At 49.2% G+C, this 24,933-nt stretch overlaps 1 long non-coding RNA gene and 2 other non-coding genes across 3 annotated transcripts; all 3 read right to left on the bottom strand.

Moving 5' to 3' along the window:
• On the bottom strand, positions 1–24,933 carry LOC115639807. Its single transcript, XR_003997747.1, has 4 exons — positions 24,924–24,933; positions 18,809–18,819; positions 2,298–2,304; positions 1–102 (listed from the first exon to the last, which is right to left on the bottom strand). It is a non-coding gene; the product is annotated as an uncharacterized LOC115639807 (long non-coding RNA).
• Positions 7,863–7,956, bottom strand: TRNAI-UAU. Its single transcript has 2 exons — positions 7,919–7,956; positions 7,863–7,898 (listed from the first exon to the last, which is right to left on the bottom strand). It is a non-coding gene; the product is annotated as a tRNA-Ile (tRNA).
• Positions 21,366–21,437, bottom strand: TRNAE-UUC. The gene has a single exon. It is a non-coding gene; the product is annotated as a tRNA-Glu (tRNA).

The raw sequence follows: 24,933 nt of genomic DNA, 5'->3' as shown, positions 1-24,933 counted from the left end.
GGTAAACTTCCAGCAAGCAATGATTCCAATTTCCTTCCTCAGTGTCCCCTTCTCAGCTCTGACGCCACAGAGCCCTGCCTGTGCCCCTGTTCCCATTCCTCTCTCTTAGCGAAACATGATGCCAATTCCCCCCCTTACTTCCTGACTGACTGCAGACTATATAATAAAACTTGAGTTCTGCTTAGCTATACCTTAACCAATCATTTTACTGAAATTTAACTAACCAATCCTAACATATTGTAACATGATTATCTAATCAATTATACACGCCACCTAATTGGTTTACACCCAACAAAATTAATTCTACAGCAGACAGAAACAATCGCAGACCCAGACAGCAATTATACAGACAAACAATAGAGAAGTGCGGACTACAGTGATAGAACAACACAGAAATGAGGATGTCACATCCCTGCTATTGATAGGTGAGTTCTTGTCAGACAGGATGTTACCAAACTTAGTTTTCTTTAAGCATCTTTACCTGGTGGTGCTGGGCATTATTAGGACAAGACTGTATTCCCAACAGCCCAATAGCACCTTACTTCAGTGTGACTGGTGAGGATGTGACCATTCACTTCCCAGCCTATGGCTGCCCCTGCGGCATAGCCAAAGAGCAGGGCCTCAGACTGTCCCAGTAAGAGAAGCCCTTACACCGGCAAACAGCGATTGTGATTTTCTTTCCTACCTCTGTGACTAGCTGTATGAGAATCATCTACCTGCATTGTTAAAGTCTAGGCCTTTCCAGAAAGGTGTGAAAATCCACATCCTAACAACTGCCCCGGGCTCCGCTTTGCCAGCTGCCTGCCATCTCCCCGCTGTTCACGCTGGCAAACTAAAGAGCGCTCTGAGCCAGCCCTTTGTGCCCTACCTTCTCCTGCCAGCGCTCGCCCTCTGCATCATGGGGAGCTGGGGCCATTGCAGGGTTTGCTGCTTTGTGTTCATGGAAGTAGCCTGTCACATCCCTGGACATGGGTCCGTTTGGTGTCCCAGCAGCTCATCGTCCCGCAGGGAGCTCTGGGTGCAAGGACTGTGGGCAGCGTGAGGCTTCTTCTGTATATCTCTGGAGTAGCCTCTAGCCACCCTCCCCTCTGGCTGCACACAGCCCCTGGGTACTCCCTGCCTGCACCCTGAGCTCCATCCTGCCTGCACACAGTCCTTAGGTACTCCCTGCCTGCACTCTGAGTTGGCTGAAAATTGAAGGTGAGATCAGGTTGAGTCTTTCTAACATATGTCCTCAGTTGGAAAAAAAGGTGCCAGGAGAAACAGGCACTCCTGTGTCATTAGGAACACTACTGGTCTGTAAGTTATTTTATATTTTTATAAACACCTCTAGAAACACACCGCTTGGTGTCAATCCCGTTTACAATTCTATTTGGAAATCCATCACTTGACCACTTTTAATTTGTACCATGTTCAGTTTGTATTGCTCTAGTTTTATTACCAAATTTTGTGCGCTACCAAGTCAAACATCTTACAAAAATCTAAGTCTTACATCAACACTAATCCCTTTATCAGCCACACTGGACAGGATCTATTTTCCATAAATAATTTGATTATTCTAATTGTATTCTCAATGGTGACTGGCATTAATTATATTACCCTCTTTTAATTTTTTATTAATGGAGTTCCTTACTCATTCCACTATGTTACCAGAGATTGATGTGAGACTGATCAGCCTATAGTTACCTTGAACCTTCTATTTACTCTTTTCAAATACTAGTTGTGACAAAGTTCCTCCTCTACCTTGGTGGGTCCTGCGCTCCTTGGCAGATTTGCTCACCTCAGTGATCTTCCCCACAGTCTGGGTCAACTCCTCCTGTGTCTGATCAGGAGTTGGGAGGTTTGGGGGGAACCCAGGCCCGCCCTCTACTCCGGGTTCCAGCCCAGGGCCCTGTGGATTGCAGCTGTCTATAGTACCTCCTGTAACAACTGCATGACAGCTACAACTCCCTGGGCTACTTCCCCATGGCCTCCTCCCAACACCTTCTTTATCCTCACCACGGGATCTTCCTCCTGATGTCTGATAAAGCTTGTACTCCTTAGTCCTCCAGCAGCACACCTTCTTACTCTCAGCTCCTTGTGCCTCTTGCTCCCTGCTCCTCACACGCACTTCCTCTCCTCTGGCTCCTCCCTGCCTGACTGGAGTGAGCTCCTTTTTAAACCCAGGTGCCCTGATTAGCCTGCCTTGATTGGCTGCAGGGTGTTCCAATTAAAGTCGCTATCTCCACTGCCTTCTAGAATGATCTTAATTGGCCCCAGGTGCCTTGATTAACCTGGAGCAACTGCCATTTGGTTACCAGGGTCCTAGGGATTTGTTTAGCCTGGGGCTAACATATCTGTTTCTCAGTACTTTACTGTAGCCACCTGGCCTTGCCTCATCACATGGCACAAGGTTAGTTTTCTTCCAGTCTTCTGGAACTTCCTCAGTGTTCCAAGGTTTATTGCGAATCAACATGTACAGTCCAGTGAGCTTCTCTGCCAGCTCTTTTCAAACTCGTGGATTCAAGTGATCTGGACCTGCTGATTTTACAGTCTATAACGTTAGTTGCTGTTGTTTCACACCCTCCAGAGCTACTAGCGGAATGTAAAGAGCAGCATCATATGATACGACTTCACCATCTGGCTTTTCCCCAAGTACAGGCACGAAATCGACTGGAGGGATTGTTAGATCCAGGCTTAAATCTCTCCCCGGAAGGCTTTTATTTTAGCCATCAGATCACTGTTGTGGCTCAGCTCTGCTCCCTTTCCAATTTCTGTGGACATCAGAACTGGACACAGGATTCCAGTTTGTGTCTCACCAGTGCCATATACAACAGTACGATTTAGTCCCCCCTCCAACTCACTGCTCCCCTGTTTGTACATCCAAGGTTGGCATTAGCCCGTGTTGCCACACCCGGCACTGGGAGTTCATGTTCCGTTATTTCTTCACTAGGACCCTACATCCTTTTCTGTCACTAGTGTCCGGGATACAGATTCCTTGCAGCATTCATACATCAGGGAAATCTTGCACTATCTCCAATACCTCTGGGTGAGACCTGAGGACTTTCTAATGGGGGTCCTGCTAGGTAGCTACACAAGAGAAAGGGAGGCAGAGACAGTCAGGCAGAGGATCATTCTCAGCAATCTCCTGAAACTTCTGCCCCCTCCGTTAAATCCCCTGGTAACCCGGCTCGCAAGAGCATTCCCAGAACAGATGTCAGCAGAGAACTCCCGCGTCCTCTTTGTGCCTGTATTTGTGCCGGCATTGGCCCCAACCCCCAGAAGGACACTCCCAGAGATCAGATTCGTTCCCAGAGCAGTTCACATCATCCAGCCAGATCTGCCCGGATCCTTGCCCATAATGAGCAGAGACAGTTGCATTGCTGGCACATCCACATCCCAGTTGTTTGCAAATGATGTTGGAGTCTGGCAGGTCCCTGAAATCATCACAGACTGTCCCCCAGCTGCCACTGTAATAAATCTCCACTCTCCCAGCACAGTGACCTACCCCATTCACCAGTCTGATCCTCCTGCTCCCTGCAGGGATAGAGCCCAGCTCTTAATATGTATTTTCCTACTGAACAGAGAATGTTTGTGAGATTTGGAAATGAATCACCTGAACAAACCACACCAACATCCTCAGCAATTCCTGCCTGGGCTGTCTCAGCCGTGGAGTTGTCACAGCGAGTCAGAGGAGTCTCATTTCCTGCACCCTGGGCCCTTCTCAGCGACTCCACACTGGAGCTGCTCACCATGCTGGCATCTCTCATATCCCACTGCTCATCCAGCCCTCTGCCCCATGCCCCACGGAGGAAAATCTCAGCTCTCCCATCCCACCGGCTCTCTCCACTCAGCAGTATGAGTGATTCAGAGCGACCTGGGCTCAGGAGAGATGGGAAATACACTGACTAACACTCTCTAGTCTACACTAGAAATAACACAGAGGGGATATGACATTATGGGGGCTGTTTCTCAATAAGAAGGTCTAAGCCAGGGATCAGAGTGTGTCGCAGTGTTGAAGGGAAGAGCCTCTGTCAGAGACACTTTATAAGTGGAAGGTGCTCTAAGGATTGTGAAACTCTGAGCTTGACAGAAGGGCTTGGTTTGGAATAGACCATGGTTATTCACCAGCCACTTTGCTCCAGTCCATGGCACAAAGCACCATAAACCCAGCAGAATCTGGCCAAGAGACTATTCACCTCAAATCGGCATCTGCTACACACACCCCCTTCCCAGTCACCACTATTCAGGATGTAGCTGAGTGAGAAGGTGGCATGGCTGAAGCATTTAGCAGGCACTTGAAAACTAGTATAGAGTCCAGTAGCCCTGAGAACACTGCTTAATTCTGAGCACTGGTCTGCCGCTAGTCAGCAGTGAGACTGAGGAGACATAACTGGCACCTTAAAGCACATTTACCCTCCTTCCTTCACAAGCTGCACTAAACACAGTTTCACAGCCCCGGGCACAGCACTGGGGGGTGGGGAGGCAAAAACCCAAAGTCGCTCCTTTGCCTCCTGGTTCTGCCGCTTCCTCAGCCCCCTCCGCTGAAGAGACACCACGAGAAAAAAACATCCCCCCCTTTTCCTTCCTTCTCCACCTCCTCCGCCGGCACCAGCTGGGCTTCAGAGCCACCTTCCCCACTGCGCGGCCACCTCGCTCTGCATGGGGTGCTGGGGGACAATGGGGTGGCTGATCCTCAGCCCTCCTCGCTGCACTGGGGGGGGACTGTGCTGCCACCCCTTCCCTTCCTGGCAGAGCCCACCCCGGCTTAGGGAGCTGGGCAGCTGCGAGCAGGCAGCAGCCTCCTCCTCCCCGGGGAGCCCGGCAACCAGCTGACGCTGCCTGCAGCCCCAGAGTAAGTGAACAGGGTTGGGGATGCAGGAGGGCGGTGCAGAGCCCAGAGCCAGCCTGCGACCACACACAAAACCCAGCTCCGGACTTCGAGTCCAGAGCCCAGTGCTGGCTGCATGGAAGGGCGCCACTTCTGGAAAATGTGCTCAGGGGGGAGTGGCTGCTACCTCTGCTCCCCCTTAGCTACGCTACTGTGCCAGCTAGTAAAGCACTTTAAAGAGGAGGGGTCCCTCTCCCTGTCAATGATCTCCCTCCTTCAATTCAGTGACAGCCTGAATTGTTCCTTATCCTGGCAGAGATGGAGGATTCAAAACAGCAACATCAAACCCCTCTGTAGCTCACAGGGATGGACATAAACACTCCCTGGTATCTGAGATGTTTAATTTTACCCTTGGTCAACTACAAGGCGAAAGGGAAAGGAGGTGGTGCCAGATATAAAAAGTGAAACACGACACATCACAGTTATGTCCATAGTGACTGCAATTTTTTTTATATACGTCTTATCATCAGTGCGTTGTTTTCTCTGGAGTCTAGACCTTGACCAAGAAATTTGTATCTTGATAAAATAATTGCCTGCCCCTGGTGAAGGCAATGGACTTGACACCCACTGGGGTGTCCCTACACAGGTACAAGTACTAACAACATGGCTGCATTTTAGCCATAGTTTTTAATCAGGGCAATAAATTGAAACAAACCCCTGTTAAATCATTTCCCAGCCTGAGTCCTTCACCCACATTGCTTAGGGCACTGGGCCACCATGTGGACGTTTCATTTCCCACCTCAATTTCACACAGAGACACAATTTCCTTTGCACAGATCCATGAACAGCAAAACCTCCCTGTGTCTCTGGTCTGAGCCAGGGCACTCGATTCCAGTGAACCCTTCTCTCCTGCAATGGCGATGGGCAGACAGAGGGGACGTGGCACCTGCATCCCTGCCAGGGAGATATTGGCTCGGCTCTTTCTTTCTGCTGCTGTTGTTAGTCCATGAAACATCGAGGGTGAAATGCAAGGCTGAGTTCATGCACCAGCCCCCGGAAATATTTCAGTGCCCCAGAGAAATCCTGCCCCCTGCTATTGGAACGATGTGCTGGAGATTTGACTAGGAAAGAGACTGTCTGAATTGTCAGAGTGGGGAATGAACAACAATCTACAGCAATGTCGTTCACACAAACACACTCTCATCCTGCTCCAGCCGGAAGGGAAATGGGCAGGAATTCTCGCTGTTCAGCCAAGGACACACTTACACTGATGCGCAGCCATGAGTGTGCTGGGGAAGCTGGTCTGAGCAAACAATTGGAAGTGACAATTCAGTGAGAACAGAATCATCATGTAGTGAAACAAATGCTTGTTAAGTAGTTGTGGCTGAGTGGTTAAAGTGCTGGACTAGAAATCTATTGTGGTTTCCCAGCACAGGTTCAAATCCTGATAACTGTGTTGTTGTTATTATTGCACTCTTAGTGCTTGTGCATCCACAGTGTGAACTGGAGCGAGATCTAGTTTCACTCTATGTACACTTAAAACACTGCTGTGGCACTGCTATAGCTCTCTGGAGCAGACAGTGACTGGAGGGGTTTTCTCATCCCTGTAATAGCTACATTAACAGAACAGTTCTTCCTTTTCTTTAGCACTATCGAACCAGGGCTTAGGTCACCTTAACTCTATGGGTTGCGGGGCAGATCACACCCTGAGAGACGTCGCTCTGCCAGTTAAGTGCCCAGTGTACACCAGCCCTTAGATCCCTCTTGGCATTTCAATGCAGGCACTGACCTGTGAGAGGAAAACATCAGCTCACAAACACAGAGACTGAATTCCCCACATTTAATCTCGCTGCACTTTCCAGAAAGTCACAAAATTCAATTCATTCTTGCTAGGACAGAGAAAAAATAAGTGACACTAAGTTTTTGGCTTGGTTACATAAAATTAAGTGTTTAATTAATAGAGTAAAAAATCTGTACTGATTCCTCTAACTAACACCACAGCGTGAAATAGGAACAGAGACAAATCGTGTCAGTGGCGGCTAATTTCGCAAAGGATCTTCCCATTATTAATTGCCACGTTGCCCCCATTGGAGGTCTGGGCATCTCCAGTGTCATTGCTCAGCAGTCACCTTCCCCTTAGAATTATTCTCAGACATTCGCCTTTCTCTGCAGCATGGGGCACGGGGTCACTTGCTGGAGGATGAATCTATGAATCTATTCCCAAATTTGGAAAATTGTGCGGTTCAGAATGTGAATAGTGACCCTGCCTCCTTCCTGCATCTGCTCTACATTGCTCCCCAGCAGCTTCTCCCCCTGCAGAGTAACCCCAGCTCTGCAATGCAGCCGCCCAGGGTTCAGCAAGGGCCCCTGGCAAGGACAGTGGGTGCAGCTAACAGCCCGGTGTGCCTGGCAGTGAGGCAGTTTAAAAAAGCAACATTCCCCCAGAAGTACAGAGACTGAATTCCCCAACTTTAACATCATGACCCCCTGTAGAAAGCCACAAATGCCAGTTGTATTTTCACAGGGAGATGCAAAAATCAAGTGACACCAATTTTTAAATTGAATAAATAAAGTTGAGGAGATAGTTATTAACCTCACAAAAAAAAGGCTCCTTTCCCAAACAATCCTCAAAATGTTACCAATTCCCACCCTTCCTCCATAGCAGCTCTGTGCAGTGTAACTGTTCTGCAGGCAGCTTCCCATTAAATGCTGTTGTGGGATATTCCCCGGCCTGGAAATGTACGAACGACAGAATTTGAAGAGCAAACCTGGCTCCCTGCACCAGGTGGGATTTGAGTGTTTTGTCCCTGTCACTTAATGTTTGTCAATAGTACAGATGCCATGGGCAGGACTCCAGGCTCTGCTGGAGGGATCCTGGCACAAGGGCTGGTGGGGGAGAAAGGATTGTAGATTCTGACCTGCCCTCTGGAGAGGAGCTAATAAGTGAAGGGGCATTTTTAACTTCTCCCCTGCCTCAGTGTCCCCTGGGCTGGAATTGTACATTCCACAGGGCCAAATGAGGGGGTGAAGCCATGTGGTTAATGAAAACCAGTGCTCCAGGTGAGGTTTGAACTCACAACCTCAGCATAGCTCCTCTCAGCATTGCCCTATAAGTACTGAGCACTAACCAATTGCACCACTGGAGCACCTGCTAACTGTGATTCTCCCTAGGTTGATAAAGGCAAGGAGTGACCCCAAAACATTCTCAGTGACATTGAGAGCAGGTAGCGACAAGTGATGTACTTGGTGGGGTGGATTCTTCTTAAGGCTTCCAGGCACCATTTCACCCTTTTGTTCGTCCCTGTGTAATAACAGAGCTGGTTAAGACTCACTGTAGAGTCTTGCTGCAGACCAACAGATCTGAAATCACTGATCACCAGGTCTAAGCATTAGTCCTGCTTTGGGACAGTGTCTCTCATCCAACAAACTACTCAGTCTGCGCTAGCAGTGAGGCTCCCTCACTAACAGCTGAAATCAGGGAGAGCTGTGTGAAGTGCAGGGCCCCAGGGGTGCTTGAACAGGGGGGAACAACACCCCAGAACTTTTAAAAATGGGAGAGCTCTGCCTTGCCACTTTGTAGTGACCGTAAGGGCGAGTGAGGGGGGAGGGGGTGGAGAGCAGTGAGCAGGAGGTGGGGTCTTGGGGGGAAGAGGCTGCACAGGAACGAGGCCTTGGGGAGAAGGGGTGGTGCAGGGGCGTGGCCTCGAGTGGAAGGGATGGAGCTACTGTTCGGGCTCTAGTAGCCACTACTTTTAGGGAGCCTGTTCCGCTCCCGGAGGGACCACAAGACGTCCCAGAGCAGAGAGGGGCCAGCAGAGCGGTGACAGAGTGGAACGGCAAGTGGCCGGCAATGTGGCCAGACAGTGGAGGGAGAAAGGGGCTTTCCCCCCATGAGGTAAGAGGTGAACTCTGGGTTTTCACTGAACCAGGACAGCAGCTGTGGGTGAGGTGCAGTGAAGGGAGGGGCACATCCACAGAGCTTTTGGTGTCTGGATTTAAGAGCCGGAGGCAAAAGACCACTGCTCAGCGGGCTGTGGGTGGGTGTTTTGCTCATAGTGTTGTGTTATGAATCCTCATTGTGGTGTTTTCCCAAGTTAATACAAGGTGATTTTCCTCCTTTTTCTTAAAGTTTCTTTTCTACACTCAGTGTGTGTGAGTGGGGAAAGTATCGCCTCTTAGAGGCACCCAGTGGCCAGGGCTAGTTTCCCCAGGTTACTGGGTGGGGGCTTAGGCAGATTGTGTGTTGTATTGTTGAAGAGGAGCCCGAAGCACCCAGACAGGGAATTGTAACTTCAACCTTCAGAGTAAGAGCCAGAGGTGCTGCCAGCTGAGCTAGCCAGGCCGCCTAAACATATTAACCCCTTTCACCACAAGAGCAAACACCGGGTACTTCTGCGCTTCTCAGCAGCTGGGAAAGAGCCTCTTGGGGGAAATCCTCCCCTCCTCTTGCCCCACCCTCAATTGCTCTGTGGCTTTTACGCCTTCCCTTGGAGCTGTCAGCACCAGCTGCCTCTGCTCCAGATGCCCAGAGGATGAGAAGTGTGCTGGGATCCAGCCTGGGACTCTTCCTCCCTCCTGCCTATCCATGACTATTAAACCTGGGCAAGAGGAAGAGGATGGCAACTGGGCTGTCGACGTGCTCTCTTTCACGTAAATCAGTGTGACTCCTGGCCTATCCCTGCAGAAAGGTGTACCGCATCTGTGTCTGGTGTGAGCTCAGATCAGAGGAATTGGAGGCTACCTCCTTCCCTCCACTGGTTCCACTATGGAGAGACATGTCCTCTAAACCGACCTCACTACAAACCTGCACTAGGGAGTGGTCATCATAGAAGAGTTTCCTCTGACAGTTGGGAAAATGGGACCAGCCGTCTGACACAATTAAAATCCACCCCCTACACCAAACACTGTGTAGTCCAGAGGAAGGGAGCCAGTTCCTTTCATACCTTAATTGGGGACATAAACACTAATCTAGTGGTAACAAGTGCCATGGAGCACTGCAAATGTGAAGAACAAGACTCCAACCTCATCATTCTTCCCTGGCCAGGAGGGCCAGAAACGCAGACCCTTCCTTCAATCACCCTCTACCCATCAAGCCACCCTAAAGCTATTAATGTGCATTTCTTGAATGCACACCATGTCCAAGTTCTGCTTCTCCAAGTCACTGAACATCCTACAATCTCCTCCTGGGCCCTCCAATCCCTGCCACGTTCCACGTGGACACTTTTACAGATGCCCCTTCCCCAGTACTGCCCTCGCTCAGCTGTGGAGAGGAGCTTTTGTCCCCAGTCCCTGCCCCCTCTGGCACCATCTCCGAGGGCCACCCTGCCTCACTCTCTTCCCACCATATTGGGTCAACCAATAAGTCGCATGAGAAATACAGCTCCCATCTCTGATTTTAAAAGGTCAGGTGGGCCAACTGGGGCAGAAGTCCATGCTCCATTGTCTTGCTGGGGATCTCAAAATCAGGAATTCACCTCAGGTAAAGGTGCTGCTGCGTTCCCAGAAAACAAGCCACCTCCACACAAAGAAAGATAAAAGGGCTGTTAAAGCTAAGGATTGAACCAGGGACCTTTAGATTTTCACACTAATGCTTGCCTAACTGAGCTACTTTGGTACCTGCATACTGCTATTTTGGCCTGCTGCTTCTCTGTCTGGGATGTTTTTATCAGCCATGGCCATGGCACACAAAAAGGATGTCATTGTGAATGGCCCACGAAGACAAGACTCGCTTTTGCCTGCCATGCTCAGCTTGACTTGCTTCCTCACACCATTCCTGCCTTAGTTCCCGGGTTGACCTGGTGGCAGAAGGGGACTGGAGGCCAGTGATGCGGGGAGGAAGTTGAGCTGGACCATGAGCTAGACTAGACCCTGACAGTAAGAGTCTGGCCACCACTTGCTGCCCCACCTTGTTGTCCTGGCTTCCCCCACTGGACATCATTTAGGAAGGGAAGTGGGGCTTCTACCTCCCCTCCCCGATTTTCACATCACAGAGGAGCACAAACAGGAAAACAAATGGCTGCTCCATACTTCTCCCACGAGAGGAACCAGACGACCTTAGCTGTGGTGAGTAAGAAGTGTCTGTTGGCTGACAGGGCCTGTCCTGGAGGAGCTGGAACAGCAGCTGACACCTCCCCCTTGGCTCCAGGCTGTGGTAAATGCCCATTGCCTGGCTGCTTGGGTGAATGCTGCTCTGGGCTCTGGAGAAAGTCTGTATTGGTCTGTCAACCCCCCGTCTTCACTGAGCCAGTCTGGTAAGGTCCCAAGTGCCCCCTCCGGCCTGGCAGCTGAGAGTCTGTGCAGACATCAACCCCCCTGCCAGCCCCACAGGCAGCAGAAGTGCCAGCCCCCCCAGCACCACAGGGGCACTCAATGCACTTCCTGTGGGGAAATGGCTCCTTGGCGTCCAGCTGCTAGAGTGAGAGCCAGGAGAGAGCAGTGTCTGGCTCACCTTGGGGGAGAGAAGAGACCTGATGAGTGTGGATCTCCCTCAGTCTCCCCCGCAAGGCTGGTCAGTTTTATTGCCACTGTCATAGCCAGTGCTTCCCTTCAGGGCTGGCCCTAGAGGGTGCAGGACCTGGGACAAATCCCCCCCTTTCTGCCCTTCCCCACTCCACTCCTTCCCCCAAGTCCCACCCCTTCCTGCCCTGCATCTTCCTGCTCCATTCCTCTCCCTCCTCTTCCTGCACCCCACTGAACAACTGACCACTGGCAGGGGGAGGTGCTGAAGGGGAAGAGCAGGATCCAGGGCCGGTGCAACCATTTAGGCAGACTAGGCGGTTGCCTAGGGCGCCAAGATTTGAGGGTGCCAAAAAGCCCCCCCCCCAATTTTTTTTAAATGGTTGAGCAGCCGCTGCTGCTGGGACAGAGAGGGAGTCTGAGCTGCCGGCAGCAGTGGGCAGCTCAGGGTGTCCCCTGGGTCAGGGCGCCTCCACGGCAGCCCGCAGTCCAGGGTGTCCCCTGGGTCAGGGTGCTGCCTCAGCAGCTGGCAGTCCAGGGTGTCCCCTGGATCAGGTGGGAACTGGAGGGAATCGTCCCCTGCTGCCCTTGGCTCCAGGCTGTTTTTTCTGGGGAGGGGATGTGGAATTGATCTGTTTGCTGTTGAGAAGGGAGCCGGGCCAGTTCTCAGGGAATGAGAACTCCCAGCATCTTCCCAGCCCAGGCTGCTGCCCTGTCCCAGCCTCTGTTCCCCTGGGGGCCCTGCATGTTTGACTCTAGAGCAGGCCGGGAGCAGCAGCTGAGGCAGAGGACAGCCTGGGCCAGGCAGATGCTAGGAGCAGAGCACCAGAGGCCTCTACTGGCTCCCTCCTCAGCAGCAAACAATCAGTCCTCACCCACACCCCAGGACAGCAGCCTGGAGCCAAGGGCAGTGCCCAGTGGGGGATTCTCTTTTTCCTCTTCCTGGGGTGAGCAGGGTCACAGTGTGAGGTGGTGTCCCAGGCATCTCTATGAAAGGAGCAGAACAGGATTTACTTGGGGTGGGGAGAGAATTGAGAGCATCGGTTTGTATAAAGGTATTGCCTGGGTGAGAGGTTGTGAGCAGGATTCAAACCTACAGAGGGGAATGCTATTGGATTTATCAATTCTAACACCTTAACCACTCAGCCGTGAGTATAATAAAGCTTCAATACCACAGAATAAATAATCATGATGAATTGGTCAATAATCACAATGCCCAGGCTTGAAGATTTCCCACAGCAAACCTGGCTCCCAAAGCACTGGGGGGGATTTGGGGTTTGTTCTCGTTGCTTAGCCATGTGCAGTCTCCCCTCCCACAGAGCAGGAATGGGAAATGATTCTCAACTTGAAGCCTTATGTGAATGCGAATGTCTGGACCAAGGGGACAGGGACTGGTCTTTGCTAGAGAAACCACTGTCAAGTTTTAGCCAATTAGGACAAGTCAGCAAATAAAAACAACCTTAGCTATCAGTAACTGCTACAGGTTGCAAATTCCTACATGTAGCAGTTTCTGGCACTACATCTGTGCAGCTCTGCTCCCTGACTCTTCATAGGATCCTGCTCTCTCCTTAGCTCCACCCCACTCTGGCCCAGACAGTTGCAGCTCACACAGAAGATGGGACTCCCTCATTTGATTGTGTGAAAGTAGAATGAATTATATTGTGAAAATAGAAAGGATTAAAGAAATGCTGTCTGTACCTTTAAGCAAAACTGTTGGAATGCTGCAATCCAGGTGTCAGGAATACAGACAGTAACATAGAACAATTTCACCGTTTAAGGGCAATTGGTGAAGTATTAGCCTTAGATCGATAAGAGTTAGTAAGGAAGTAGGATATGCATGCTGTGCCCCAGGTGAATTTTACTGCTTTGCTTTCTTTGTCCCTTTGTCTAATTCCTGCTCTTTTATCTGTATAAATAAGACTATTTGGGTCTTGCATGGCCACACACATTATCTGGGTGCTATTGGCGGAGCGCTGCGCTAATAAAACAGAGTGGTCTGACAAATTGTGAGTCCTGATTCTAACTTTGACAATTTGGAGGTTCCACCGAGATGGCAACCATCTTCACTGGGGCTGTGTGATTCCTGACTGTTTTTGTAGGATGACCGTGGCAGCCGGCACCTGGGCATTTGGCCCGAGCGGTCCTCCACTAGGGCAGAAAGGTGCACGACCACAGTGAAGTCTACGCCATCGAACCTATTGGTTCCCACTTTGTTCTGGTAGGGCTCCTGGGATCTGATATTAGGAATCTGGTCAGGTAATTATTTCTGTGTTTTGTCCGGACTGAGGACTGTCCTGTCTCTGTGTCTATCCATCCTCTTGTGAAGTGTTTGAGTCTGGGTGCCGTCTCTGTCTGGAGATCTGCCGACCATGGGGTTCCTGTCCCTGCGGTCTGAGTGAGTGGAATCTGCACCATCGCAGCCGCACCGCACTTTGGGTAAAACCCCTGGTGTGAAAGCAAGGGCAATTGAGGCAGTAGCCTGTGGGCTCCTTTTGTGTGTTGCAGCGGGCATCGCTCTGATGAAAATGAATTTCCTTCTTGTGTTATTGGTGTGTGAAGTCCTCCTGTATTGGTAACCAGACGTCTAAGTCGGGACAGGTCCCTAAATGAACACCGGCTCATTTTATGTATTTACGATGGGTCCGGACTCCTGTAAAAAGGGTCCAGACTCCCGTAAATTTCTGGAAAAATGGTCTAGGCTAACTCAGGGGGATCCCAAAACTCAGTGGCGACTGTTAAAATCTTGAAACAAAGACTGAGTGGACGTCTTAAAAGACAAACTCGGCCAACCTAAAACTAAATTGGCTAAAGGAGAGGTTAATTGTTTCATGCAGTGGTGGGAAGAGGCAAATCGTAGGTGGACAAAAATCAAAACTTGCCTCTCTCAATTATTCAAATAATAAGTTAAAATCTTTATTAAAGGCCTCCTCTCCCACCACGAGACTGAGCGCTCCCCTTTACCCCGTTCTCCAAACCCCGGATTGATCCAATCCCCTTCATACTCCTATCTCATTGTAAAAAGGACAAAAAGCCCCTTGTTCTGTTCCCCTTTGTTGTCTGCCTCAAAAACTGATTCTTTAGTGTTCCACTACCAATTCAGCAAGGAGGGTGGGCTCCTCAACTAGCCCCCACCCTTCCTGGTCCCTTTCCTTGAACATTTCTTTCAAAATTGTGAAATGACCACAATATCACTCACAAACGGTTCATTGAAAAAAAAAAAGCAGGATCGGGCCCAGACAAGCAGGCAAGCAACAGATAAACAAACTGAAAAACAGGTTGAAAGCCCTAAGGGAATAGTGTCAAGAGTAAGAAAAGCAGCAAGTGCAGGCATGAACCCCTGGAACAATACTTAAAATGGTGAAATCTGAGGTGATAAAGGTGTCATTTTGGGACATAAACAAGTGATTTAAGAAAGAAGTGAAAAGCTAACTCTACAGAGGCTGAAGAAAATTAAGCAGTTAAACTTTGTGGAAAAAGTTAAAAAGGGCCATGTTAAAGAGAGAGAATTCTTGGTTTCTTTGCAGCCATTCTGAAGGGAAAATGGGCCCTTTTTCCAGAAGAATGCCTGTAATTAATCCATATATATATATACAGCTATGTAAAAACAAAGCAGTGTAAAGAAATGTTAAGGAAAAGAAAATCCGTATGTATCTATTTGTCTGTGAAAATATGTAACGTTCTAGGAATCTAAACCAACACATCTGGTTTGTAAAACTCCTGTTTTCTAGGTGTGAGATAAATTGATTTTGGTTTTGTTTTTAATGCCACTAAAAATTCATTTGACTCTTTAATTCAAAGTTGCAAAACTGACAGACCTTTTTGCAAAACCCAGATAATTAGTGCTGTTTGGCTTTGGGATTTAGCATTTACCCTTAAGGGGTTACTTGATTCTTTACAAAAATTAAAATGTTTTTAAATAAAGACCAAGTCATGGCTGCAATAGGGCAGTCAAAATTAGGAGAATAGGGAGAGATTCTGAAGTCTTTTTGTTTGTTTGGTTTTTTTTTTTTGGAAACAATAGCAGATAAAAGCTGTAATGAAAGAATAAGAAATTAACAGTGACCCTCTGAAGCAACAGCAGAGATGAGGTGCACAAAACAAAAAGAAGCAATGTTAAAAACACTGAGCCTTAAAATAGCTCTGTGTAATCAGACTGTCATTTTTATAAGGGTACATGAAAACTCTGTAAGAACAAAAGAAACAGTTACACCTTATGTATCAGAGGGGTAGCCGTGTTAGTCTGGATCTGTAAAAGCAGCAAAGAATCCTGTGGCACCTTATAGACTAACAGACGTTTTGGAGCATGAGCTTTCGTGGGTGAATACCCACTTCTTCAGATGCATGTGGTGGAAATATCCAGGGGCAGGTATATATATGCTAGCAAGCAAGCTAGAGATAACGAGGTCAGTTCAATCAGGGAGGATGAGGCCCTGTTCTAGCAGTTGAGGTGTGAAAACCAAGAGAGGAGAAACTGGTTCTGTAGTTGGCAAGCCAACTAGTTTGACAGTCTCTACGGAAAAGGATAAATGGACACAAATCAGACATTAGGAATGGCAATATACAAAAACCTGTAGGAGAGCACTTCAACCTCCCTGGCCACACTATAGCAGACCTTAAGGTGGCCATCCTGCAGCAAAAAAACTTCAGGACCAGACTTCAAAGAGAAACTGCTGAGCTTCAGTTCATCTGCAAATTTGACACCATCAGCTCAGAATTGAACAAAGACTGTGAATGGCTTGCACACATGGGCACACTCAGCAAGGCAGCCTGGGATGGTTATTTTGACAGCTCTGGGATCCCCAATTTCTTTGTTATTGGGGCAGGATAAATAAAGTGTTGCCACCTGATTATGTGAATGAGGAACTACAAGACTGCTTTAGAACAGAAATGTCTCAATATAAATTAAATGACACTTGCTTGACAAGGGACATGGGTTCCAAAACCCAGTGACTTGAGAGAGGTTGGGGACTTGTGTGTGTTTCTGATGATATGGGTCTTTCCAAGGCCCAGAATTTTAATTGCATATTCTCTTCTCTCCACTGTTAAAGAGTAAAGCTAATTTTGATTCCATTAGGAGTCCATCTAGAGACTGCTGAGCTGAGTTCATGTGGGGCCAATAATGCACCAGGGCTCCCCTACTAAGAACTGAAATTCCTGAGTGCTGTGTTAACTAGTGGGGGAGCCTGAAGACCTATCATTAAGTGGCTGGCAGCGCAGAGCAGTTTGCAGTGTGTTGGAGCAGCCCATGGAACAGTGAGTGGAGTGAAGTGGTTTGCAGGGACGGCTGGAGGAGCAGCACAGCTGCTGTGGTGGAGTTGGTCGTGGTGAAGGCTGCAGCAGAACTCCATGGAGAGGCAGAGCATTTGTCTCTGACCCACGTAAGGTGCCCCTTAACTCTCTGTGTGGACTCCCCCCATTTTCACCCAGGCTGGGGGGGGGTAAACCTCTGCAGATAAACTCTTGAATTCTGGGGTGGCATGGACCAGGGACTTTGGGTTGTTGGACTTTGGGGTGATTGGACTTAAGACCCTTAGGGGAAAAGGGCATTGCCAAATGTACTTGGAGATGGGTTTTTGTTTATGGTTTGTGTTATAATCCTGTTTGTGGTGTTTCTGCAATGGGATGCCGCATTGTTTCCTTCCTTTATTAAAAGGATTTTGCTACATTCAGACTCCGTGCTTGCGAGAGGAGAAGTATTGCCTCCTAGAGGCGCCCAGGGGGTGTGGTATGTGAGTGTCCCAGGTCACTGGGTGGGGGCTCGAGCCAGTTATGCATTGTGTTATTGAAACAGAACCCTTGGATACTGAACCCGGCCCTTGTTGCTGCCATCTCAGAGGAGCAGAAGAAGGGTTACATATATAGGACCCTCCTACAGCAGTGACTGGGACAGAAAAGGAGCCAGAGATGTGCTGGAAGAAGCAGAGAGCTCTGGTGACCAGAGACACTTCCTGGCAGCTTTCACAGCAGCAAAGAAATCAATTCATGCTGCCAGTGACCAATCTCCTGGAACTAATGGCAGCACAGGGGGGATGTTTCCAAGCTGTGCACCTACTTCCACATTTTAGAACTTGCTCTCCTTTTCCTAGTACAGCACTTTCCATGTGAATTAAGCAAAGCAATTTGGGGAAACTACACAAGGAATAGAAACCAGTGCTCAAGAGAAGTGTTGAATTCATAACCCCAGTAGTATCCCCCTCTGCACTAACCAGTTGCACCACTGCAGGTGCTTCTTAGACAAAGTTGGGACGCAGGCAGTTATCAGTCTCTGTGGGTCACACCTTTGCCTGGCGATTGTAAGGCTGATGCATCAAACGTAACTCAAGATGCGGCTTTTCAGCCATGAGACTCCAGGACATTTTAACAGGAAGAAAATCTCCTCCTTTCTGGTTTAGCCCCATTTGACTCCTTCTGTCTGTCTTCTCCTCCCCCCCTCCAGTCTCTTTCCTTCCCCATTGGGGCCATGCAGAGAGGAGCCCCACTCAGTCTCTGTCACAGAGAGTCTGTGTCCCATGAAGGGAAGGAGGGATCTCTCTAAAACACTGATAATGGGGAGGGGAGGGGTGTCTGTGATTAGGGGGAGAAAGGATGGAGAATTAACAGTGGGGCCCAGAGAGAATCCCCCAGATTGGGGAGATGCACTGCTGCCCCCCATCAGCCAGCTGTAGGAAGAACAACTTGGGATTGCTTGGGGAAGCCACCTTTAAAAACACAAGTGTAACATGCTAGTTATATTTTAATAAGACCAAAGCCTCCTCAAACCCTGGGTCACGATCACTAGAATGATTTTGTCCTGATTTTTTACTGGTCGCAGACACAAAGCGAGTCAAATTACAGTTTCTGTTTGGAGTCAGTGCACACACATGAATCTGGAGGCTTTTAATTTCTTAGGTTCTGCTGCCATTTCATTTCTGTCCTGTTCCAAGATTTATTGTTGTGAAAAGCAACGTTAGGCCTTTCGGAGTGTCCCCCCTGGTCCCACCTGCCACCTCTGGGCAATTTAAAATGGCCCGGGGCAGGAGCGGCGCCAGGCTTTTTGGCGCCCTAGGCTCACGGCTATTTCGTCTCCCCGTGCGCCAGTCCCGTGGCTCCGGTGGACCTGCCACAGGCATTCCTGTGGAGGGTCCGCAGGTTCCGCGGTTCCAATGGACCTGCCGCAGGCGTGCCTGCGGATGCTCCACTGGAGCCGCGGGACCAGCGGACCCTCCGCAGGCATGCCTGCGGCAGGTCCACCGGAGTCGCCTGCAGTCCCCCCGGCAAAATGCCGCCCCCCATAATCCTGGCACCCTAGGTGACTGCCTAGGTCACCTAAATGGAAGCGCCGGCCCTGGCCCGGGGACCCCTGCCACCACCAGCAGCAGCACAAAGGGACTAAGGTGGCATCCTGCCCACCCTTGCTGCATGTGGCACACCACTCACCCTCTCCTGCACCCCCAACCCCAACCGAGACCCCACACCTGCACCCAAACTCCCTCCAAGCGCCTGCCCCCTGCACACCATCCTGCAGCACAACCCCCTAACTGAGCCCAGATCCTGAACCCGAACTCTTTCCCGGACTCCAATCCCTCTCCCTCCCACACCCAAACTCCCTCCCAGAGCCTTAAGCAGGTGTGTGGGGGGGATGGGGCAGGACTTGGTCCCATTCTGGGCACCACCAAAAATTATAAAAACCTGCCACCCCTGTCCAGCCCAACCTTCTGCTGATGCACCTCAGCCCACACCCTTGCAGGGTTTGAAGCTTCCATTGCTTAAATTCCAGGACACTGAGGGATTTCAGCTCCACTTTGCCCAGAGGGAACCTTCACCCCACTCCCAACCAGGTTCTTGTCCATGGGATCACTGTTAGGGGGGCTGGGTCCCTCAGTGTCTTTTCTCTCTCTATGACAGGCCAGGGTGCAATAACTGGGGCATCTGAGCACCCAGGACCTTCTGTGGGGCTGCCATTCCCCTTCCCCTTCTGTGGTCTCATCTGTCATTGACTCCAGCCTTTTTTCCATCCATCGTCAGCACCTCCCAAGCAAGCTGCACTCACCTCAAAAAGACAAAGAGTCCTGTGGCACCTTACAGAGAAACAGACATATTGGAGCATAAGCTTTCGTGTGAATCCCCACTTCATCAGATGAATGTAGTGGAAATTTGCAGGGGCAGGTATAAATATGCAGGCAAGAATCAGTCTAGAGATAAGGAGGTTAGTTCAATCAGAGAGGATGAGGCCCTCTTCTAGCAGCTGAGGTGTGAACACCAAGGGAGGAGAAACTGCTTTTGTAGTTGGCTAGCCAGGCACAGAATTCCCACTACATTCATCTGATGAAGTGGAGATTCACTCATGAAAGCTTATGCTCCTGGATGTCTGTTAGTCTATAAGGTGCCACAGGACTCTGTCTCTTTTTTTAGATCCTGACTAACACAGCTACCCCTGTGATACTCAAAAAGACAGTGTCCCCTGGTGGGTGTAAATCACTGACCTCTCTCCTCTCTGAGCACTGACTGCCCCTCTTTTCCTTGCCTCTCAGTCTGTGCAGATGGGACCTTTCCCTCCAGTGCTGGAGGATTCGCCCTTTTCATCTACCATTGTCTCAAGCAGCACAGCATATGTGAATCTTAAATGTACCAAGGTGACTTAGAAGCAGAAACCCTCCCAGACCTTGCATTCAGTTGGCACTTGCCCCTCACTCAGCAGGATTAAAAGTCCTGCAGGGAGACATCCTAGCTGGGCATGAGCAAAGTGAAAGAAAGAACCTGGAAATGCTGGGAATTGAACACAAAGCCTCATACATGCAAAGCATGTGTTCTACCACTGAGCTATATCCCCAGATAGGCTGCTGGTTACACTCAGAGCTGTCCTATTTCCTGAGCATCCAGTGGCCTAAGAGCAGCATGGGGGACACATTCCCTGCTCTGAGGGCCAAACCTGCTGTCCTGGAGGCTGCTGGTTCTTAGGGTCACTTTTCAGCAGGGCCAGATTCAATGTGTGGGGCAGAGAGAGTGGGTGACCTGGACTCAGGGTGCAGAGATACACTCATCCCTCTCCCCTGCATTGGGTGGGGGGTGCGGCCACCTCCTGCTGGAAGGTAATGGGAGGGGAGGGGCGCTGTGAGTTGCTCAACACCTGACTCTGGTGGTAGCAGTGGTGTGGGAAGCTCCCGGTATTTCTAGGATCTGCTCTTTCCACCTGCCTGTGAAGTCCAGCTTTCCCCAGCACATTCACTGCGGTGCAATTGGGTCACTGTTTCCATGGCTGCACAGCAAAGAATCACTCCCAGTTTCCCTTCTAGCTGCAGCAGGATTAGCCTGTGTCAGTGGTTAATGAGGTGGATCTAGTTGTAGATTGTTATTCATTCCCCACCTTGACAATTCACATAGTCCCTTTCCTAATCAAATCCCCAGCACCTCAGTGATCCTGGTAGCAGGGGTTGGGTCCTGAGACTTTGAGGGTCCTTTTTACCCTCCACCTGGAGTGAACTCAGCTTTTCCCCCATCCCAGACAATCCATGAAATAACAACAGGGGCATGAAGAAAGAGGGGACGGAACATCTCACTGCCAGGGCTGGATGTGCTCAGGGCCCCCTGCTTCTCCATTGTTTCCATGGAATTTGGCCCCCTGCCTTGCACAAGGAACAGAGAAAGATCTTGCTGTTCCTGTGTCTGTGCAAGGAAAATTGTGCTTCTGTTTGAAAGAGAGGAGGGAAATGGCCCCATGATGGGACAATATCCTCAGGATTAAGCCCTAAGGACTCAGGCTGAGAACTAATTTAACTCCACTCATCTGGGATTTAACAAATTGTCTTCCATGGAGCAGGGCCAGTTCCAGTGTTTTTGCCACCCCAAGCGGAAAAAAAAAATAAAAAAGCTGCAATCAGCGGCAGCTCTACCTCTGCCACTTTTGGCAGCAAGTCCTTCCCTTCAAGAGGGACTGAGAGGGCCAAATTGCCACAGAAGCCTCCCCATTCCATTGGCCATCCCAGGAACCTGCTTGCTGCGCTAGTGCCTGGAGCCAGCCCTGCCATGGAGACGCTGGGAAGATGGGGGAATCAGGAAAAAGACAGATTTGTTAACATTGCAAGTGAAGAATAACTAAAACTTTTTTGGTTTAAAGCCACTTTTCCCTGACTGGGAATTGAACCCAGGCCTTAGCAGTGAAAGTGCCAAATCCTAACCACTAGACCACCAGGGAGCAATGACATATTTTTTCTTCTTACTTATGCTACACTTTCTTAGGCTATTTTCTATCCACTTTCTGAAACCACTCCATTGTCTGCTCCCTGAGGGGATAGGAGCAGAGTACAGGAACCCCTGTGCTCATGGGCACAATCTAGAGCCCAACCCAAGTCACTGAAACAAACTCAAATGATGCTTCCTCCAGCAGGACCACAGAGCCACACAAAAAAAAGCCCATGAGGAACAATCCTCCTCTGCCTTCATTTACCCCATCGCAACTCTCTCAGCAGCCAAATCTTGTGGGAAGAACTGAGCTGATAGGAGCTCTGGCATAGAAACTAAGGCAGGGATGTTGCTACCCCTTGATGTGAGCTGATCACATTCTCACTCTGTGTAATGGGGCTCTGAGTTTTGCCATCTTGTGAGTTCTGAGTGCTGAGCCCCCCAGACCCTTCTGCTGGGATCATGGTGATTGCACAACAGCTGCAAGCCCCTTTCCCGTCTCCTTGTCCTCCTCGGCTTCCCCAGACCTTTCCCACAAATGGTTCTATCAGGCGCTGGAGGGATCTAAGCACCTGCAGGTTTCCCTCACCTACCTCTTAAGGCAAACAGTGATTCCCTTCTCTGACACTCCTCAGCCTGGGCTTCTTTTGAGTTTTTCCCAGGGGACCTGATGCCCTGTGAAAATGTGTGTGTGGCACATGGGGAACTCAAACTCAGACTCTCCCCCAGTAGATGAGTCCAACAGCACCTCCCCTTGGTGGGAGAATCCTAAATTCCACCCTCCCACCCTGGTTATTCTGACCAGCTGATGGCGGCAGCATACTAAATCAACCCAAGCTCTCTGGGCTAGAAAGCAGCATCTAACCAGCCTTGTGACAGCTCTGGTTTGCTAGCTGGAGACATAACAAACCAGGAAAGAAGGCAAATGTCAGACAGGGAACCTCAGTTCACAAATAAACACCCTCAGGCTCCTTCTACACTGCGACCGGGCAGTTGACTGACTTTAAATCTAGCTAGCTCAGTTGGTAGAGCATGATGCTCTTAATCCCATCATCATAAATCCAAGCCCCATGGAGGGTGGTAGCGACAGCCCTTAGGGTGTCACTCTTCTGCTAATAGTCACAGATCAAAATGAAACAAACTCTCTATGCTCTTTGGCAGGTCATGTTTCTTCCTCTCTCTGAGCTTCAGTAAAGCATGAAGAGAGAACAAACTGACATTTGCATCCTCTGTTAAGAGAGTATTTTCTCCTCTTCCATTCTACCTCAGGCAAGAAGAGGGGATAATGAACCATTTTACGGATGTCTGCAAAGAGAAAAGTTTGGTCATTATTAATAGGACTATGATCAATTCTTCTCCATGTCCACTGACAGTAGGACAAGAAGCAATGGGCTTAATCTGCAGCCAGGGAGATTCACGTTAGATGCTGGGAACAGCTTTCTAACTCTGAGGGTAGTTAAGCTCTGGAATAGGCTCCCAAGGGTGTCTGTGGAGTCACTGTCCTAGGAGATTTTTAAGAACAGGTTGAACAAACCTCTGTCAAAGATACTCTACATATACTTGGTCACATAGACAACCTGCTCTGGCTCTGGTTCTCTCCTTCTGCTCCCTGCCTGGGCCAACTGCTGTGGGCACTTGACCCCACATGGCCCCCAATGCATCGTCTCTGCTTGGCCCTGCTTCAGCAGAGAGGGCTGGATTTCATGACCTCTCCAGGTCCTTTGCAGCCGTACAGCTCTATAATTCGATGCCATCTCAATATAATATAAACAACAACAAAAGTGGAAACACCCCAATCTAACATCTAACAATTCAGCGTGAACTGACATTCCACAGCACAAAGTAACAACACGTAGGAGTGCAAAGCCCAACAATTCAGCACCATGCAAATGAACGTCCCATGGGGCAAAATGATGCACTGCAAAAGAGCTCAGCTCAAACCAGTGCAACACAGGCCAGTGCAAAAACCATACAACACGAAACAATGCATCAGAGTGCAAAGGTTCACTGTGCAAAACAGCTCAGCGTGGAACAACAACATAGCGCAAACCCACACAACAGAATCATATAGAAAGGTAGGGCAGGGAGGGACCCTGAGAGTCAGGACCAAGTCTCCCTTGGCCATCCCTGACAGGTGTTTGAAGAACAAGGAAACAAAGGGCACCACAAACTTATGTTTTTTGGATGAGCAAAGAAAAGGGAGTAGCATTGTCCCCCTTGGGTAGCCCCTGTTCAATTCCAGGTCAGAAAACAAAACTCTTCTGCAAGAATATCCAAAAAATATTGTGTTTCACTTCACTTCATAAGTACAGTTGTGTGGCAATTAAATGATGACTCTAAAGTTTCATAAAAGTGTGGGAAATATGGATGTATCTGAGGAAATGGCTTGGAATGAAGGAAGACAAAAACTGATGGGTCGAGAGAACAGGCCCTGTTTCCCCCTGGTTTGGAGCTTCTCTCACAACTACTGGAATAGAAAAGCTAAGCAAATGGTGTTCTATTGTTCCAAAGGAGATTGAAGTGAGGCCTTTTTCTCCGGATAGAATTAATGGTAATATCAGGAGTGGGATGTGAAACCACGTCTCCATGCAGAGACCAGAACACCCAAGGGATTAGAAAAAAAGAGTCTCATAACTAGCACTTTAGACCAGTCCACCATCCTGATACTAGAAAGAATATGACTTGTCAACCCTAGTTTTCATTAATAGTTGATTAACTCTTTAGGGAGATCGAGATGGCACATCTCTTTCCACTCCTAGAGACCTTCTACAGCACAGCTGATTTTTAGACACACTCACCTAGATCTAAAGTTACACACTTCCTGGAGCTTCATGAGTTCTGTGGTGTTGTAATCTCCCTGCTCACGTTTTAAGTGAACAAAAGATGGGTGCTGGCATTCTGAGAGAGTAATGGTGAACCTCAAAATCCTGCCTTGGGGGCCATATAGTTAAGCAACCAGCACCCACAACCTCTATCATGATAGCATCCTGTCTGGGGACAACTCACTTACCAACAGTTGGGGTGTGAAATCCTCATTTCTTTGTTGTTCTATCACTGTAGTCCCCTCCTTCCTATTGTTGTCTGTATAATCTCTGTCTGGTTCTGTAACCGTTTCTGTCTGCTGTATAATTAAATTGTTGGATGTAAACCAATTAAGGTGGTGGGGTATAATTGGTTAGATAATCATGTTACAGTATGTTAGGATTGGTTAGTTACATTTCAATAAAATGATTGGTTAAGATAGAGCTAAGCGAACTCCAGTTTCACTATATAGTCTGCAGTCAGTCAGGAAGTAAGGGGGGAATGGGAATGGGGGTAGCGGTAGGGGTAGGGGAATTGGAATTATGTTTTGCTAAGGAGGGGAATAGGAACAGAGAAGGGGAACAGGGACACAGGCAAGGCTTTGTGGTGTCAGAGCTGGGAAGGGGGACACTGAGGAAGGAAATTGGAATCATTGCCTGCTGGAAATTTACGCCAATAAACATTGAATTCTTTGCACCTTTGAACTT

The sequence above is a fragment of the Gopherus evgoodei genome, unplaced genomic scaffold (assembly GCF_007399415.2).
Source record: "Gopherus evgoodei ecotype Sinaloan lineage unplaced genomic scaffold, rGopEvg1_v1.p scaffold_129_arrow_ctg1, whole genome shotgun sequence".
In the NCBI taxonomy this organism is placed as follows: Eukaryota; Metazoa; Chordata; order Testudines; family Testudinidae; genus Gopherus; species Gopherus evgoodei.
The sequence above is the reverse complement of the archived record's forward strand: the minus strand, read 5'-3'. Positions and strand labels throughout refer to the sequence as shown.